This window comes from Vidua macroura, chromosome 21 (assembly GCF_024509145.1).
Source record: "Vidua macroura isolate BioBank_ID:100142 chromosome 21, ASM2450914v1, whole genome shotgun sequence".
NCBI lineage: Eukaryota > Metazoa > Chordata > Aves > Passeriformes > Viduidae > Vidua > Vidua macroura.
In genome coordinates this window covers 1061945-1081388 of record NC_071591.1, presented here as the reverse complement: position 1 = coordinate 1081388, position 19444 = coordinate 1061945, and the positions used below count along the sequence as shown (strand labels likewise).

At 46.6% G+C, this 19444-nt stretch overlaps 1 protein-coding gene and 1 long non-coding RNA gene across 3 annotated transcripts in view; one reads left to right on the top strand and one right to left on the bottom strand.

The window, feature by feature from the left end:
• Positions 1 to 19444, bottom strand: part of NR6A1 (nuclear receptor subfamily 6 group A member 1) — a 75109-nt gene that overhangs the window by 39701 nt on the left and 15964 nt on the right. The gene's annotated exons all lie outside the window — the stretch shown is intronic.
• On the top strand, positions 4881 to 18871 carry LOC128817661 (uncharacterized). The gene is made up of 3 exons (XR_008440250.1): positions 4881 to 4987; positions 17677 to 17705; positions 18160 to 18871. It is a non-coding gene; the product is annotated as an uncharacterized LOC128817661 (long non-coding RNA).

The following is a 19444-nucleotide window of genomic DNA, read 5'->3' as shown; positions in this document are numbered from 1 at the left end:
CCCTCAGTCCCTGTGGAATTACAGTGTATTGACTGCAGATATACTGGCAGTTCTGATGTCATCTCCAGGCTTTTTCTTTGTATTTTTTTTTCCTAGGTGAAGCACCTTTATTTCCTCTGTTCTGAAATTTTGTGCTGAAGCCATAACAAGCCAAAAATCTCTTCAATGGGAAATTTCACAAACGGAGGATTATGACTTCAGCTCCAGAATAAGCAGCAGGAGCAGATGGAACTCTTCAGAAACAATGATTCCATTTTCATGCAAATTTCCTTAGTAGTTAAAAAAAGACGACGAAGAAAAAAAACCACCAAGATATCAGAATGGTCTCTAAATGGAAGATTTTTGAATGATGCTAAAAGCAAAGGGCTGGTAGCTCTCCAGAGTCCCAAGCATTTTAGCGGCAGCCAGGGTGAAAAAAAACCGTGACAAACTAAACCCAGACTCCATCCCCACTCAGAGTCAGGATAAGGGAAAGGGAAAATGGAGTGCATGTGTATTTTAGTTTTTATGATTTTCAACATCCTCGGCTTTGTGCTAATGCGCACTTCAGAGCTAATTCTTATGCTCTTTAGGAGCACAGGCTTCATTCATGAAGCAGCATGACAAAAATTCTTTATCCACTTGATGACTACAGAAGGTGACAGGCACCGAGAAGCAGGCAGCCACGGGGACCCTGTCAGAGTGCTAACCTGCAGCGCTGCTCCTCGGAGGACAGCGCTCCCCTGATTGCAGGAACACAGGCATGCATATTTCATAGCCCAAGTGTGGAAACGGAGCCAATTCTTTTGTTATTAATACTGGCAGCATACCCTAAAAAACAAATAACGCACAGAGTTAGCGGACCCTGTGTCTGGCTCTTCTGCTGACTTCTTACTCAGTTTTGGTCTTGTGCCTTAATTTTCCCCTTGTGTTTACTTCCCAAGTGAGAGAATTCGAGCTGCTCCCTCACTCCCAGCCTGGTGAGGACAACTGGCTTTGCCCAGCAGAGCGTGACTGTGCCACACTGTAGTGCCAACCACTGTCCTGTGGTGCACAGAGCACACATCCTCTCGGTAATAAATGCAATACTTCGGAAGGCCCAGGGAGTTCCACTTTCACAGCCACTCTTTTACGCTGAGGTTTCAAAGCCAGGAGGAAATGACACGCACAGAGGAGCAGGAATGCAGCAGCCCAGTGCTGTCTGTCAGGGGGAATGTGCAGCCAGGCCTCTCCTGAGCAGAGCTGCAGCCACCGGCACGGCTCCCTCCAAATCCACGCGTCCCTCCTGCCACAGCTGCTCCCTGATGCTGCTCCTGATGCTTTGCAGTGAGGCTTCATAAATGCTTATCAATCCTATCAAACAATTTCTGTCTCACTCAGTTTCACATTGATTTTTTAAATTAATTTTATTGTTCCTTTTTCATGCAAAAGAGATACAAATTTGGCTTCAAATAAGGCTGCCAAGAGTAAAGGCCTCTGAGCCATGTGTTCAATACCAAGAATACTTCTGTTTAATCCCATTCTACCTACACTTATCCCTTTCATCATGTCACTGGCCAAATCTTTTCACTTTGAATTTGCTCTCAAGCTGAATCTCTTTCCTTCTTCATCAAGTTAGATGGATTTAAGCAATGACAGCTACCAAAAGGGCAGAGCACATACAAAATAAATCCAAAAATGGACTCAACAAGGTTTATTTTCAATCTCTTCCCTTGCTTACTTCTTAGCAGAAGGATGTAAAGAAACAATTTCCTCACTTAATCCCTCCTTGACCCAAATTAACTTTTTCCAAACTATTTTCTTAAATAATTTCTTTATAGTTTTGCCTGAATGAACTTGACAATAGGCACATCTCAATCTCCAAAGGAAAGGAAGAGAACAGCAATACAAAGATAACTTAGCTGGCCTGACCAGCACAGTGCTGCACACTGGGGTGGTAGAAGAGGGGAGGTTCAGATGAACACTCTGGATTTCTCTTTATTTCTCAATAAAGATGGCACAGGAGGGAAAAAAGACACTTATCCTTTAAGCCCCCCCTTCTTCAGTTGCTGGTCTTTGAGGTATGAAGAGAAATGAGATCCATCTGCCCTGGGTCTGTCTGGATCAGCACACTGCATCTGACCAGAATCATGGGAAGTCTTCCTCCCTCCTTCCTCTGTCTTGTCACAGCCTTTCTCCAGGACGAGAACTGCCAGAAAGACTCAAGGATAACTGGGGGAAGCACAAGGGAGCACTGGCATTGCCTCTCCTTTAGAGATCAATGCCTCAATGGATCTCCATCGCTTTTTCAATTTGACTTGGGTAAATTCTAAGCAGCAAAACGTAACACAAAGTTGATGACAGCACTGTAAAATGGCTGAAAGGCTGAAAACTGGGTCAACCCCCACCTCCTGCCCCCAGCCCCATCAGCACTGACAGGGTCCTGCAGGGCCCAGCTCGGGCTTGGAGGAACAGCCACGGCACCACGGCCTCGGCTGCAGTGCCCTTGCCTGGGGAACTTGTTCTCCACGGCTGTGCCAGCAGTTCACTTCCCAACGGGAAAGGATGTTTTCCATGGACTTAGCGAAGCACGGTTCTAATTTAGCAATCGCCATGCTCATCCTACTGAGCAGGACTGAGTGTTTTGAGAATGAGAGCAAAATAATTAGGACGAGCCTCAAAATATTCAAGCGACTCAAACATTTGAAGATCACCTCTGATGTGGGGACAGAAGAAGGCACCTGGAGATTGGCATGTGGTTGTGCTTGTACGCTGGGCCAAAACTCTGCTCCCTTTTCCAAACCCGAACATTTCATATTTGAGGATTTCTACAGTATTTCTGCTAATCTTAGAATGGGTTCCATAGCTGTTCAGACACCTTGTAAAGCCCATATGACCCTCAAAAACAATCTTATGGATTCATTTTTATTTTTAATAAATATGATCAAAGATACCATGTGTTTTTCAATCAGAAGCCCACTCTTACCTCAGCAAGCACCAAAATGCATATTTTAACAACTGCATCAACTGTGTTTCAGGAGTGTAACTAAATGACTCAAGAAATGAAAGACAGTCCTCAAAAGAGGAGGCAGATAGGAAGCTGTCTGGGAGCTGGAGAAGTTACTACAACGGTGATTGTGGGCAGAATGGACAGCAGATAGGAGTTATCTCCTTCACACTCATGCCAGGGAGGTGGGAACCTCTTCACCCACATCAATAGCAGCTGCGTGACAGTGATACAAGCCTGGGTCAACATTAAAGCAGCATGTCAAGCTGCTTTTTTTTTTTTTTTTTTTTCTTTCCAAATTGCTTCCTTTTGGATGAGTTCCATGTAACTGTCATTTGTTTCCTCATTCCATTTTCATTTTCCATTTATGCATTCATCCAGCCCTTGAGGGGGAATTCTACAGAAATCCGTGTCAAGAATGCCCACAAGGGCCCTCTGACCCACCCCTCCCACTCCTCCGTGTCCCTGCCAGTGACATCATGGCACAGCTGAAAAACTCAACAGACTGGGCCAGCAAAGGGCAGGAACTGCATTGCCACTGCGGCTCCTTCCCTTCATCCCTCACCTGCAGCTGCCCCGGTGCCCTGTCCCAGGGTGCTGGGGCTGCCACACCACCGAAGCACCGGAGCCCAGAGCCAGCAGGGGTTCCTGCAGGGCATTTTAACAGCAGCAAAACAGAGAGAGAACAGCCGTGCAGTGTTAGAGGATGAGAACCTGTCCCGCGGGACAGGATCCTAGGTCAGAAGGGAGCTCAGGAGTCACCCAGTCCAAACCCCCTCCAAGGAGGGTATCCAGGGTTTTGGACTCCCCTCTCAAAATGTACTCAGAGAAAAGGTCAGTAACTGAAAAAAAAAAAAAAACAGAGAAAAAAAGTCTAAAAAACCTGGAAGAGTTTTTAGAGAAAATACAACACAGACATTGATTTCTCCCCACTGCTCAGCCCTGGGTTCCCTCTGAAAACACTTTACAGAAAAAAAGTTAGTGCATCTTAGTGCAGCTCCGGAGACATGCCAGTGTCTTGTTTCACTGTCCTGGCACAGGGAAGGGATGCAGACCAGTTGTGGGAGCAGCTCTGAGTTTTGTCAGTGTCAGGCCACTGAAACTAGCAAGGTAGTGCACTTCATTCATCATCAGGTGGTCTCATTGAGAACGTGTTTTAAAGTGTTTTATTCGGTCCTGCCACAGAAACGGCAACGGCTGTTCTCGCTGTGCTGAAGAATGGAAAGGAAACCAACACAAGTGGAAAATCTCGTCGGTTCCTACGTGTGGATCAGGGCAAGGCTGCCGAAGGGGTTTGGAGGGGCTGTCCCGCCGCTCGAGGGGACAATCCCGCGCCTCTCCCGGAGCCCACGGCGCTCCTTAAAGCCGCTGCAGCCGCTCTCTGGCACCTTTCAGGCGCCTCCAAGCGCCAGCGCGAAGTGGCCTCGCGCTGCCGCCCGGCTCTGCCCGCGCCGTGACCCAGTTTCCCAGTGGCCCAGAACGCCCGGGGATAACCGGGGCCGGCGGACCAGGCCCGGCCGCCGCCCGCCGGGGCCGGGTGACAGCGCCGGCGGCGGAGCCGTGCCCCGCGGTGCGGCCGGGGCGGGGTGCTGGTGGTGGTGCTGGTGGTGGTGGTGATGATGATGACACCGCGTCGCGGCGGGGCCGCGGGGCAGGTGCGGGCCGGGCCCGCCCGGCACCCAAACAAGCGCGGCGCTGCGCCCGCCGCCGGGGCGGGCCGGACCCTCAGGGGCGCGGCCCAATGGCGAGCCGGCCCCGCGCCGCCGCAGCCAATGGGCGCGGCGGCGGCGCGCACGTGACGGCGCGCGCGGCCGCCCGTCAGCGGGCGCTATATAGCGGGGCGGGGGCGCGGGCGGCGGCGGCCGCGGGGGCTCGGCGGGTCCGGCCGCCGCTCGGGGCCCCGCCCGCCCCGCGCCGGTGGGCCGCCGGTCAGCGCCGGGAGCTGCCGGGCCGGCCGCACCGCCGCCAACTTCTGGGGAGAGCGAGCCCAGCGCGGAGCCGAAGCCGGGAGCGCCCCGCCAGGTAAGGCGTTAATCCGAGTCCGTCCCGGCGGGCCGGGGGGGGAGAGCCGCCGGGGGCGGGGGGGGGGGGCGGGTGTCGCGCTGCTGCCCCGACCTGCCGCCAGTTGGTTTGGGTTTTTTTTTATTATTTATATTTTATTTTTCCAGTCTCATTTCTGCACGTGCTCCTTTGTTCTCCAACAGAAGCGCTTTTTTTTTTTTTCATATATGTGTGTATATATATATATATATATATATATGCGTTAATGTAACGCAGCTGGAGCAGCCGCTCCCCGCCGGTACCGGGGGTGGGGGGAACAGGCAGCAGCTCCCCCTTACCCACCCCCCCACCAGCCCTCCCCGCTTTATTCCCTCCTCCCCCGAAGAAGAAGGAGAAACTCGAGCGATTCCGCAGCGCTGGAAGTTGCTCGCGGGTCCGGGTCGGTAACCAGACACGCGTGTCGCCCGAGGGCTGGCGGGGAGGAACTGAGCCAGACGGGGACACAAAGGAGGGGGGCAGCCCCAGACACGCCGTCCCCGCCCCGCGGCGGCAGCGCCCGGCACCGCCGAGACCCGGGCGGGGACGGCGAGGAGGGAGAGGATGCCCCCGGTCCCCCCTTTTGTCTGGCTCCGGTGGCACCTGCGGGGGCGAGCGCTCGGCCGCCCCGCCCGCGGACCGTATCGCGACCGGCGACGGATTAGCGACAGTTGCGGTCGGAGAGGGGCGAGACAGCCCCGGCCTCGGCGGTTTGGTTCTGTGGCCGTGCAGGGCTCGATTCCGTAAGCCTCATGTTAATTAAGAAAATCATTAAAAATACCAAAAACTGCAATAAAATGAGCCCCGATGTGCAGTATTCCGCCAGTTCTTGCTTCATCACACCCGGAATTTTTATCGTAACTTGCTCTAAAAGAAATGTAACGTATTTGCTCCCATACTGTCGACAGCGATTAGCTGTGCCGATTGCAATGAACTCAATACAATACCTAAAAGAAATTTAATGTATTTGCTCCCCAAAAGCATCTGCAGTGATTTACTGTGACGATTGCAATGGGCTGTGTATACGATATCTAAAAAGAAATTTAACTTATTTTCCCCCAAAATCCTCTGCAGTACTGGTTGGGCTTCATAGAAGACGTTCAGCGTACACTAAAAAATCTGGTATTTTCTAAGAAAATAATTTTCATAAACTTTTCCTATCATTTCCTCAGCAAAAACAACCCATTACGAAAGCTCTAAGTAGAATCCTTCCACAAGTTTAGCAAGTTGAGAAGGGGACGATTGACCCTCCTTGTTTTGTCCAGGAATGCGAGATAGCATATTTTAAAAGTTAATAAGTATTAAAAGCCACGAGGAGCATCAAAAGTGTCTTTCCAGGCGGCGTGCTCGCCGCGGCGCGGAGCCGCCAGCGCAGCGCCTGCAGCTCCACGCAGAGCAGAGGTTATTCACATGGCTGTTCGAGAAACTCCATTCATATCTCTGACTACCTGGATTTGAATAGAAACCAGACAGCAATTCTTTGGTCCCAGCCACTATTCGCCCCGCTGGACAATAGAGATTTGTTAGCACACAGGCACAAGCCCTGGGACACAAAGCTGGAGGCAGCAGAGATAGGGGCTTCACTGCACAGGAAATTACAGCTTTTGATGCACTGTTGGCAGGTCTGTCGGTTCAGAACAGCAACATGCCTGTGCCATGTTTAAGAGCTCCTGACTGCCATTTTTAACCACCTAGAATGTCATAAAAGCTTTATTGTCGCAGTACATAAAATCATGAAGTCCATATGGTTACTTTTCAGCTGCCCTGGGTCTGGAAGGCAGAAGCATGATCTGGCTGGAGATTTTAATTTGATGGGGGGGAGTGGGGGAGAATTAGAATTTGAGAACAAAAAAACCTCAAAGTGTTTATAAAAGCAGAGATTTGTTACCGAGGCAGCTGATGTCCAGCCTGAGATGGGGTGGTGTTCTAATGGACTTGGTTTAGCAGTGGCTGTAAGGGCAATATGGCTGGGCAGCTTTTTTCATCTTAAAAGGTCCAGTAAATTTACTCCATGCAGCTCCAGTACCAGCTGTGGAGAAGAACATTGTTCAGTTGTGTCAACTTGGCAAACACAAAAATAAATAAGAAAAACCAAACCGCTCGGTGTCTGGTACCTCCCATTTCCCCTGCTTTCCCCCCAGTCTGGAGTTAAAATGAGAACTGCTCGGAGACTGGGCTTTAATCTGCTGATTGGAGCCAATGAGCAGAAATTATCGAGATTAGAAAACCAACCAGCAGGTTTTATTAGCTGAGAAGCCAGCCCCTCGCTGTGCGCGGCGCCGCGGCCGCGCGCCGGGGCTCGGGGCAGTCCTCGCCCAAAGAGCGGGAGGCTTGGGGCTGGTCCTCCTCTCTTTTTGTATTTCTCCATAAATCTTGCCTCCCCTACCACCTTAGAGCCAGATGAAATACCCGGTCCAGCGGGCTTTTAGACAGTTAAAATTCTGCCGGGCACACAGCGTGTCTCTAGGTGTGAGCCTCGCTGCGGGCGCAGCGCGAGTGACATGACTTGGCTCTTCTTCGCCCAGGAAAAACAATGAAAGTGAGAGTTGTGTATTGCACTTGGGAAGTGTGTGTGTGTTTGTTATGAGCTGCAGCCATACAGCTGCATCCTAAAATACAGAAACAAACGTTGGGCTGTTTGCTGCCGTTAAGCGTGTTTTTACCAACACAGTCCTGGTGAGCTCAGGAAAAGGGGAAGAGTTAAAGTAAGGAAGGTCCATCCTCCAGGAGACACCTGGGAAGAGCAGTGCCAAGGCTCTGCACCAGCCCATGAGGCAGATGATGGGCAAAGAAGGGCAAAAAAAGGCTGGATGACTAAAAGAACACACTTCTAAAAAAGGTGCCTCTTGTACGGCTAACAAGCACTCGTACATGCGAGGGGCCAGCTTCACAGAATTTTCAGCTGCTATTTCAGAACATTAAAAATATAAATGTGAATGTAAATACTTTTCACAGGAGTTAGTTTTGTCTTAAGTAATTATATAACTTCCTTGAATTCTCTTCCTCATGGAGTACAATGGCTTGGGTGTATTAGTTCTCAGTAGAACTTAGCTTGATTGTAATCTAGCCCAATTCTTATCACCGATTTTGATTTTTTTTTTTTCTTGCTGGTACTGACAAACCCAGAAGGACCTACCTAAAATAGGCCTTTGAACAAAAGCATTATTATTTTTAATAAATGTTAAGGATATTGATGGCTCTATCTACAACACGCTTTCACATGAAATTCCATGGTATTCTTAAAATGCAGCAACTTTTTCTCTTACCTGTAAGACTGCTAATACTTAATATTCATCCAGATGCTAATGTTAAAACCTACCCCTTGAAAGTCTAAAAAAAATGTGCTGAAAAGTTAAATTCAGTCCTTGCAATTGGGTCGTAAGATTTTGAGTACCTGTTAAGCACATAGTTCTGAATGGAAACCAGACCATTATAGGTAGGCAAAAAGCACTTCAGCTTAATCGAAACAGCCATAAGGGGAAAGTCTGGGCATAACCCGCCCCCAACAACATCAGCAGACTCAGCCTGGACATGGCAATAATCCCATCAGGCACACAAGAAAAGGATGCTGATGGCTCTTCTCATGTGGTCAGGGTTTATTTAAACCGCACATAGAAATAACAGATAATTCCAAAGTCAGTTCTCAGAACTCCAGTTACAACTATTCCAAGGGAAAGCTTATAAAGCCTGAAGCACTGTCACAACCACTAACAGCACTGGAAGTTGCAGCAGATGCAGAAGACCAGCGCGTGCATAATCCAGCCATTAATAGATGCTATTGCATTACAGGGTTGGTTGCCAATAAAAATGTGTCAGGTATGCTGAGATCTCACAATACACTTGGCAATTTAACAAAAAATGTGGAATCCTAAGAATTTCATTTTATCTTAATAATAGCCAGCAGATGTAATCGTTTCAGACCCACAGTGTTGATTAATAGTGCTCAACAGTTTCAAATGTTAAGAACTCAAAAGATAACAATTGGGTGTTTTGATAAAAGGATAACGTGGAAGCATGTGTTTCCCTAAGAAGCACCATGGACACACAGACGGATGACATCACCTTTTCAAACAGACTTCAGTCATTCCTGCCCTCCCTGCTCTGCCTGAGAGTAGCTCAAACCATCTGCAGCTGCCCTGTACCATAACACAAAGAAATGAACCCCACAGCCAGCAATGACCTGGGTAAAACTGCACATTTCTGAGTGCTGCATCTCAAACCCAGGAACCCTCCTGCATTAGCAGTTAATTGTGTGGGAATGAATATTGCAGGAAGCCTGGGAATGGGGATTCAGCTTCGGGATCCCGCACAATTTGGGTTTGCAGCACCACGCTGCTCAGCCCTGCTGTTAACCCCTGTTTCCCTGGCAAAGGCTGTGTGTGATGGCATGCCCAGCTGCAAGGGCTGGGTGGGCACGGGCAGCACGTGGAGCATTAACGTGTCCCCTCGCGGGCACTGCCCTCTGCTCAGAGCTGCCCCAACACGCAGGGGACGAGGGACAGGGGCTGTGTGCTCTGGGGTGGCACAGGCACTGCTGATCCAGGGCAGGCACATTGGAACGCAGTGAGTCCAGCAAAGCATCAGTCCCCAAAATTCTATCAATACATTCATTGATTCTCAATTTGGTAACCAAATCAGTTTATAGTTCTCTTGGAAAAAAACCTTGTCATAGGAGTATTCGAGGCTTTCCTACTTCGCTTTTTCCAAGCTTTGAGCACACATTACTTGAGCATTAGAGCACACATCCATCCTTCTGTTCCCATGTGCAAGCCCACAGTGTCTCTGTAAATAGTGCTACATCCTGAGTCTGGTGTCATGAACAAAAAGGATTCATCTGGTCTATGAGCAGAAGTGGTCAGGGTTTCACCATGCGCTGCAATTCCCAGTCTCCCATATTTACTTACATTTCCAGCTGCACGCACGCCAGTGCCCTGGAGTGACAGCAGCTCCTTTTACATAACCAGGGCTGGGTACCCCGGGGGCTCATGCTGGAGCTGAGCCCCCCAGTGCAGGCAAGGAGAGAGCTCTCACCTCTCTGAGAACGCTGCTCCTCGCTGGGGGAGGCTGGGGGGGCCCACCAGGGCTGCCACGGTACAGAGGGTGCTCATGCCACGGACAGAAAACCCTCCCCTGCAACTGCCTGTGATGAATGGCTCTTCCCACTCAGATTTATCTCTTTAGGCAGAGCCTCAAATTCAGACTGTTCAGATGACCAACACGTTTGCAGACAAGGTTCACATTAAAAAGGTCCTAGTTACAAAACAGAATACATTCAAGTTTGCCATATATTATTTTCTGCTAAAGATTTAAATATCATGTGGCTTTAGCTTTCTTTCTGTTCACTGAATATCAAGGTCAATTAGGAATGATGTCTGGCTAGTACTCTCAGAGCAGATTAGACAGTTGCATCAAAAACTAGGACCATGTATAGGTCATCTGTTACTGTGACCTAGATTTCTGAGAATCTGTTCAATTTGTTTTATTGAAAATGTGATCCTTTCTCAGTTCTGTTTCTCACAGCAAACCTTTCTGTAATAGCAGAAAATAGCTTTATTAGATACTTAGAGACATTGCTTACTACTTCTGCTAAGACACAAAGAAAATCAAATCCATGCAGCAGACCTGTGCCTGTCATCCATTTAATTTTAAAATAACTTAAGGTTCTGAAAGGCTTATGCCTTATAATCTAAAGCATTTGGTCCACATGCCAAATACTAAGCAGTCTGAAATACATAATAGCTTAGCTCCAGCTTTGTTTGCCCTATTTAATTCATTTTTTGCCTTCAGTAACCAGTGTGTAGATGCAATATTTCTGCAGTCTACTTTGGAAAAGAAGGAAGTACTGAAATATTTGAGTGAGGCTGTTTTGTTTGTACCTGTGTGTGCTTTGTGGTGCCCTGGGAGGAGAGTTGGTGTGGACTGCCCAGATCCAGACGTCCCTCCCAACCCCGCCTGTTTACTGAGGAGAAGGATGGGGCTGTCTGAGTCCTGACACTTTACAGTACATCCACCTATGCTTGCTGGGTCGTCATTCTGAAACCACATAAAAGCAGATTTCCATTTGGAACATTTTAGCCAAATTTCCTCTCCTCTCACAGCTCTTAATTGTTCCGGTAGAAATCAACTGCTAGAACAGAGACCATGCAAACCCCGCCGTTGGTGGTGAAAGTACGGGCGAGAAGGAAGACAAGAAGGTGTATCTTAAAATATTAGAAAACCCATTTTCTAAACACCAATGAGTTCAGTGTAAAAGAAAAACTATAAAAATGTTGAAGTGATTGCAGAACTCGCAATCCAAAGACCACCAACCAAATTTGAGCATTACCGTCGTCATCAGTCTCTGTGGCTTTATCGTGCTGGGGTACAGCGCACATCTGGAACATCTGTGCTCTCATCACACCCCAGGACAAAAGGTCTCACTCCCAGGCATCAGGAGAAAGGGCACCAGAAAAGAAAATATGCCAATAGGTTGAGATTCACAAATGAAAATCCCTCAAATCCCTCACATCCCTCCCTCCCTCATACATCAATCTTAGGAAATCTGTTCCCATTTTTTCAAAATTCTAAAGCCAGTTCTACCAACTCATCTGAATTTTATACTACTTTCATATTCAAACTTTTATGTGCATCTCACAGCACACTGGGACCAATTTATTTTATAGGCAAGATAAAACCCTGCAATATTTGGTGACGTTATCCAAAGATCATTCTTCTAAATGAACATAAGTACATTTTCTCCTTTTTGTTTCACATGATGACTGCATTTAAATAGGCTAAATGGATAATTCAGAGAAGAATGGCAGAGTCCTGCCCACCTGGGGGTCATATCCACATCTATCCAATATTTAAAAGCACGCAAAAGCAAAGAAATTAAATATATAAGAGACGGGGGAGGAAGGCTTTCTTCCAACGGAATATTTGCCTGGTAACCAGATAGAAGAGACTGCCTCTTTTTTTACCCCCAAATCACAGTTAGTAGTTCTACAAGTCTTTGAAGACACTTCTATTTTAAATGTTAACACCTGAAGGAGCAGTTCAAGATGTGCTGCTTTGGCTGAGCCACACACGGTGGGAGGAAAGTCTCACAGAAACACAGCTGAAGCTCTGAAGCCAACACTGCACATTCAGACCACGTGTAAACAAGGCTGAATGATTTTGGTGTGAGAATGGGAAAAAGGAGCAAGGAAACACAGTGGAAATCCATCTGTGGTGTGGATGGGACCGTGCTTAGGATGTGATGTTTCCCTGTCAGCCCCGAGCACGTCCATCCAGGCCTTGTGGTACCTGCTGGAGCTGACTGGGAATGACCACGGCCAGAAGATGGGAGCAGGACCTTGCAGAGGTTCAGTGAGATCAGGGCATTTCTGTGTGGCACCTGCTCAGCTCAAGGAGGACACTCCTCATGGAAAGAATAACGCGCTTCCAGCTAAGCCAGATGTTGGCAAGAGATAAGAAATCTCATAACCTTTGTGAGAAGGATGAGGAGAAAGCCCCGTAAGGATTCACTTTCCTGCTCATTACAATGTCATCATAATGTCATTTTCTTTGCTTCAGTTATATATACTTACTGGAAATAAAATCTTCATTGCAGTGAGTGTATCGTGAAATGGAGTCTTACAAGGTGGCAGCATAAAACTGACCTGGAGGTGCCACACCACCAAAACTGAGCCAAAAAGTGAGATTGAACAGGTATCTCTTGAGAAGAACTTCAAATCTTGAAGTCTATCAGATGAGAACTGCTGGATTATAAAGATGAAAACCAGGAACTAATTATCTTCAAAGGGACAGTTATCAACAAATCACAAGGAGACATTATGATTATGAAAAGCAAATCCTCCATTTGATCCCTCTCCATCCATACTGCTTCCCAAGCAGATAACCCAAGCTTTATCCATATGGAATTGCTAATATTCCAAACAGGGAATCAAATATAGAAGTCCCAATTAGCATCTTTTTTAAAACTGTATTTTTATAGTGTTGTGTATGATCAGTGTGTGAACAGGGACACATGGCAGCAGTTCTGTGGGGGTCATATCCCTGGTCTGAAGTCACAGGAAGCCATCTCATCAAAACAGACCTCAGATTTTTCTCTCAGTTATTTTGAACCATATTTTCCCCATGTTTGCCCATTACAAGTGCAAGTTCTGGGCATGACTTCAGTATCTCACATGGGAAAACTGAAGTGATTGCTGTGAAACACATCCAGGGTCAGGCATCCTGTTGGGGTGAGCCCACCCAACGCACCGCCCCACCAAAGCCAAGGAGACCTTCACTCCAAACCCAGGATTCTCTGGCATTATCCAGCTACATTATCCATCCAGAAACAACGGCAAGGAAACCTCAGCTGGACTCGTGGGACCAGCAGGAGAACCAGTGGTGCTTCCTGCCCTCCCTGCCCTGGCAAAGACCAGCAAGTCCAGCTCCTTCCAACCTCAGCACAAGAAGGCAATTCTCTGCAACGCAGGAATGAATTTTTGTGAAAACTGTCAGTCTGATGATGCTGCCAGCAATTTCTAAAAAGCTAAAAGGTGGAAGACAACCTCGGTAACAGAATCATCTGCAGTTAGGATCATCTCTCTCCTTCCCCAAACAGGCACAGGAACTATGCCTGAATCCACAGCTAATGGGAAATCTTTTGATCTTCACAGACACAAAGCTGCCAACCAAGAAGAGCAGTCAGCACAGGACCTTCTGAAGAAGCATTTATCCTAAATTCACCACCACAATAAATGTAACACATCCTGGGTCTGGAGCAGCGCAGTCCTCAGTGATGAAGACCTGTGAGCATGTTTAATACAGCAGAAAAGACAACACTATTTATATCTCACAAAGCTGCTTACCCAGTGTTAGATGTGCCTGGCTGTAGTGCAACTGCAGGAATCCATCAGGAGGACACCTGAGATTCCTCTCCATTAAAAGGGATGGATCTAACACAGCCAACCATCTTCATGGCAACAAATGTTATCTTAAAAGACGGGAGATAAAAGTTCACAGGGAAGCTGTGCAAATTCATGAAAAGAAAAATGCATTCCTGGTGACTGAACGCACAGAAGTCTGTCTCCAGAAGTCTGTGTGTGTTGAAAAATGTCTGGAAGACAGGAGATGATTAGCAGGAAATATGCAAGCTTCTCCTCCTTGTATCGTTCTCCAAACATCCATTAGCCACTGGTTTGATTTTATTTTAAGTCAGAACTGCTTTATTGATTACAGCCAACAGCTGCAATTCAGTAGTGGCCCCAGACATCCAAAGTAGTTTTTTCCCAACAAAGACAATTTCTGAAGTTCTGTGAAATGAGACGACGACATCATTACTGAGACATCCTGGGCTGAGGTCATTTTTTCCAGTCCAGGTATAAACAGTTCATAAATGGAGCTCCCTCCAAACCCATCCCTCTTGTCTGCTCACAACAACATCCCTGCCACCACCCTTGGGGTGCTGGGAAGCTCTCAGAGTGCTGAAGAAGCTCCAGGTCCCCTCCCCAGCCTGCCTGGGTGGGAATGTGCCCAGTCCTTGGGAAATGTGGTGTGGGGGCAGGCAGGGCTGGAGACATCACGTGCTGATCCCTTCACCTTGCACACAACAACTCTGGAGACAGGACAGCGAGCTGGGCTCTAATCCAGGCAATCACTCCTGTCTAAGTAGGTCAGCAAGGAAGCCCCCCCTGCCCATGGTTGTGTCTTCCAGCCCCCCCCAGCAAGCAGCTTTGACAACTGTTTCCTTTAGGAGGTCACAGGAGATGGAGAGTTTGAATCTGAGAGCTTGTGTGTTTGTTCTAGAAACATAAAACAAGTTTCACTTCAAAAATACATCTATCTCACCATTTTGATAGCTCAGAAAGAGTTTGGTGAAGCACCTAAAAAACCACAGCGTTACTCAAGCTGGGATATCAGATTGGAAGAACATTCAGAGTAGCTCATTCATAAATGCCTTATTTTAAAATATTTAGGAAAAAATCATGACCAAAATAATTTTACTTTTACTTTTCGTTGAAATCACTTGTTGAGTCTTAGCCTAGCATTTTTCAAGCATGAGTGTCTAATTTTCTTGCAAAATCACATCCCAACAGGTCAAAAAAGCTTTCCACTCTTTCATATGCTCTTGAAAGACAAGTTGGTGCTTTGAGTTTCTGAAGACTCAAACCATTTTTCCCTCCTGCTCACACCCACTGCCAAGGTTCTGCTTCCCTGCTGTGAAGCCAGACCCATTCCCAAACCCAGAGCAGGGTTGCTGTGCTCTAACTGGCTCAGTTGTGCAGGTAAAGATGTTAAGAGACAGGACAAAACTCCTGAAGCTTCACTGGTTTACCTCAGAGAACATTATTTTCCTGGTGACAGTCTTTAATTGCTCTCCACTGAAAACTTTCAGAAACCTGCTCAGCTCAGTGATGTCTTCAGGGCAGCCTGTGCCAGAACTGCCTAAGCATCCATCCCTTCAGCAGTTTCAGGAGAAGTAAATGCAGATGCACCAGCCTGTGCTGCTGTTCAATATTTCATTGTTTGCACAGTAGTAGGAGTCAGATTGTGCACACACATGCAGTTAATTATCTCCGTGGCAAGTACTGCTTCGTGGGCCCAGCCCTTTATCCTCACACATGGTCTGTATTCCTTGTTCCCAAACATGGAACTCTGCATTCAGCTGTGCCAAAGCATTCACTTACACTTGATTTATCTGGAGATCCAAATCTGTGTCACTCTTTGTCTAAAAACCCCAAACCTGCTAATATGGGATACTACGTTTCCCCCAGGCCTAAAGGGATGCTTTAGGATGTGGCCAACTCATTCTAAGGCTGTGCCAACTGGATCAAGTTCCCACTTGGAACTGCAGTTAGACCTCCCCGTTTGTCATTTGTTAATCCTTTTAACATTTGCCACAGCAAATTTGTATCATGCCAGTTTAAATTGTCATTCAGTATTAAGTCAAACACCTTACAAAAGTCTAGGGTATGGTGCATCCACAAGCAAGCTTGTCAACTTAGAATGAGATCAAAAGAACTTGATAAGTCCTCCCTAGATTGCTGGAAACTGGTACAATCAGCATTTCTCCCAGGTCCCAGAAGAGCTCTGCATCTCTTTAGGATGATCATCACAGCACTGTGTTCTAAAAGGGCAAAAGGAACAGATTGGTGACTTTGTCCCCCAGTTTTATGTAGCCCCCAGACTTGTCAAGTAATAGTCCCAAGGAATTTCTGGGCAGTTAAAAATAACCTCCAGTGCTCACTATAGAAGACTGCTGAATCTGAAGTGTTTGGCCATGGCATTGCTGTTAAACACTCACCCAAATTTCAGTGAAACAGCAATAACTAAAATTACTGGCAGCAGTTCCATGCTCTTGTCTCCCCAAGGGGTATTTGCATGCTTACCCCGCTGAAGTCATTTACCTCGACAAAGAAAACACATTTTTATAATACAATTAAAGCTTGTTCCAGGACAAAGCAAATGTGCTTGCACATGGCATTTGTGTGGATGCTCTGGGCAGGCAGGAAGAGTGTCACGTGCTGAGGACAATCCTGGCCCCAGTTTCCTTCACTGGGGTCACACACCTCCCTCATGAGAGTCACAGCTACAGCACAGGGGGTGGGAGGAAAAGGGAAGCTGTTTTACTACCAGATGCATATGTAAAATTTATTTAGTGATACTTTAGGGCGGTGCTGTTGGGATTCCTGCCCTGCTAAATAAAAGCCTTATTGTGAGGAGCTAGTAGAATGATTGGATTAGGGTGTAAGAATTGTTCAGGCACCATAAATACAAAGAGCACAAGAAACATGCACCAAATTAACTCAGTCCTGAACAGTTACCTCTTACAAACAGGTTAACCACTGTGTTTCAGGGTTTGTATGCAAATTTTGAGGAAAGCATTTTCTTCATACAGAAACCCATTCTCCACTGTAATTTGAAAGAAACCCCCGTGTGCTCTGAGTGTTCAATACTTCAATTCATAGAAAAGGTCTTGTTCAGCAGTCACTGCCTCCTGACTGGTGGCCTTACAGGGATCCCACTGTACAAGGTGTTCATGCAGAGAACAGAGCTGGGTCTCAGGGACCCCTGTCAGCATCTGGGGAGGGCCCACTTCATGCTTTTTTCACAACAAAAAATAATAATTAAGGAATTACAATGGGGGTGGCAGCTGTCAGGTCTAGTTTCAGTGCTTCCTAGGTGAAAGAAGTCTGGGAGAAAGGAAGGTATGTTGAAGGTTCCGTGCAGACTATAACTTTTGGAGTGTACCTTGCACATACTGCCCATTACCGTTTCCAGAGAACTATTTTATCATTTCAGAGTCTGTCCAAAAAGAGAGCTTTGAACTTTGCAAAGGGGAAGGAGTGTGCAGCCAGGATATAGAAATAACATGTACAGTTTAACTTAAGAGAAGAAATTCAGGCTCTGAAATCGTGGAACAAGAAGATGAAAGTTCCTACCTCGAAGGTCATTGGAGGGATAAAGGAGGAAGAAGTAGTAAATTGAGAAAAAAGCCTTTCTCACAATGTCATTTAAATATAAACACACTGTTTTGGTTTGTTGAAACCAAAATTTCATGCTTGACTTGAACTGAGTTTCCTTGATTTATGTTATACCTACCACATGTAGTCACCCTTCACACTGGGACATTTCTGAGGCTTAACGCTCCAGGCTGAGCACTGCTTGTGATTAATTCAAATTGTCTTTGTTCTTTCCACCAGCTCCTACTCCAAATGATGGCAAGAAAAAGGTGAGACTAATTTTTGGAGAATTCTTTTGATTTTCAGTATCAGCTGATGTTTAATGATACCATTAAAATCAATCAGTTTAAGTGCAGGCTACAAACTGTATTCCTGGAGCAAGATTGCTTCAAGGACTTCATTAGACAATACACTTACTGTTAAATTACATGTATCAGCTCAGGATATTCAGACAGAAACTGTTAGATCCCTACAACAAGAGAAAACACTCTGAATTTAAAGCAAGTTTCCAGCATTTAAGCAGTAAATTATCCCCACTGACTCTGTAAGCTCCACTGCACTCACAGCAAAGTTACTTCAGATACAGCAGCAGATTGACTTTTTAACAAACAAACTGCAAATAAGTCATCCCTCTGGAACCATGCAAGCCAGGTGGAAAAGGTGAAGATAATTAGATGCAATATAGAGCTTTAAAAAGACTAAACCCCCTTTTCCTCTTTTTAGGGGAAAGAAGAGCAGGAACAGGAGCTGTGGAAACACAGACATTATGTACTCCACCAAGTAGATCCCCTTCTCTCACTTGTGTTGTTTTAGCACTGTGGGTGAGCCCCCACTCTCAGGTTTTTTTCAAGTGAACTTTATAAAGAAATCTTACTAATTTTAAACATCCTTAGTGCTCTTATTGAGAACATGCATGTCCACAAGAGGAAAGGCTTTTTCCACAACTGCAATTCCGATATATTCAAAGCTGGTTTAAGAAATACTAAGTGAACTCAGCATCCATAACCAGAGTGTTACACTTCTGCAATTCATTAGTCCTCAAGGTTCCATTCCGTAATTAAAATACTTTGCAGTTTAAGGCTTTACAATAAAGAATGTGCAGTCCTCAGCAGTGTTTCCACTGCCAGTCTATGGAAAACATATGCATGGAAAATCTGTGCAGTGCATGCGTGCAGCCATCCTTGGATAGCTTCAGCGAACATTCAACGCTGTCGGTGAGTTTGAGAATTAGAAAAAACCATCGACCGTTGACTGTACCTTGAGGTTTATCACAAACCCTCTGTTAAATGGAAAGCCTGAACCTTCAGAGATTTCACATGTGGTTGCCATTAGCAGGTCATGATTTACAGATTATATTAAGAGCTACAGAGGTTGAGTTTTTCCAGTTCTACTTTCTCTAAAAGTGAATTGGTGTATAAGAAATGCTTGTTTTCTCTTAAAAAAAAAGAATTAAAGCTTTATACTAGTGCAGAATTTCTGCAGAACAGAGTATAAGAGATCAATGGAAGGTTTTGTATGGGCGGCACAAAAGCAGGAACGTATCTGCACCATATGGGACACTTGGAAGCAAATCTGAGCATGGTATATATTCAAAATAGCAGAATATAGGCCAGATCAGGAGGGAAACCTTTCCATTTGGGCTGGCAACTTGAGCTTCGCTGGAAAAAGCTCTGGAATGTCAGTTCATTTGCTCCCAGGAACCTGCAGCAGCTGCTCACCGGGCAAGGAGCAGGCCAGGTCCAGCTGCTCCCGCGGCTCAGGCTGTCGCCCCGCAGCCAGGCAAGCAAGGAAGCAGCCTTGCTTTCCAAGGCACAGCAGCCAAGGGCTCAGGCACCTCAGTGGTAGCCACGTGGAACCTTCTCCAGCCCAGCTGGCTGACCAGGACTGCAGGCTCTGGCAGCGGGTGCCTTCACAAGGGTGCAGGCACTTGTTCTGCCTGTACAGGGACTGCAGAATCCATGAAGTAAGGAAAGACCCAAAGCACGTGCCAGGGAATTTTGTCTTGGGC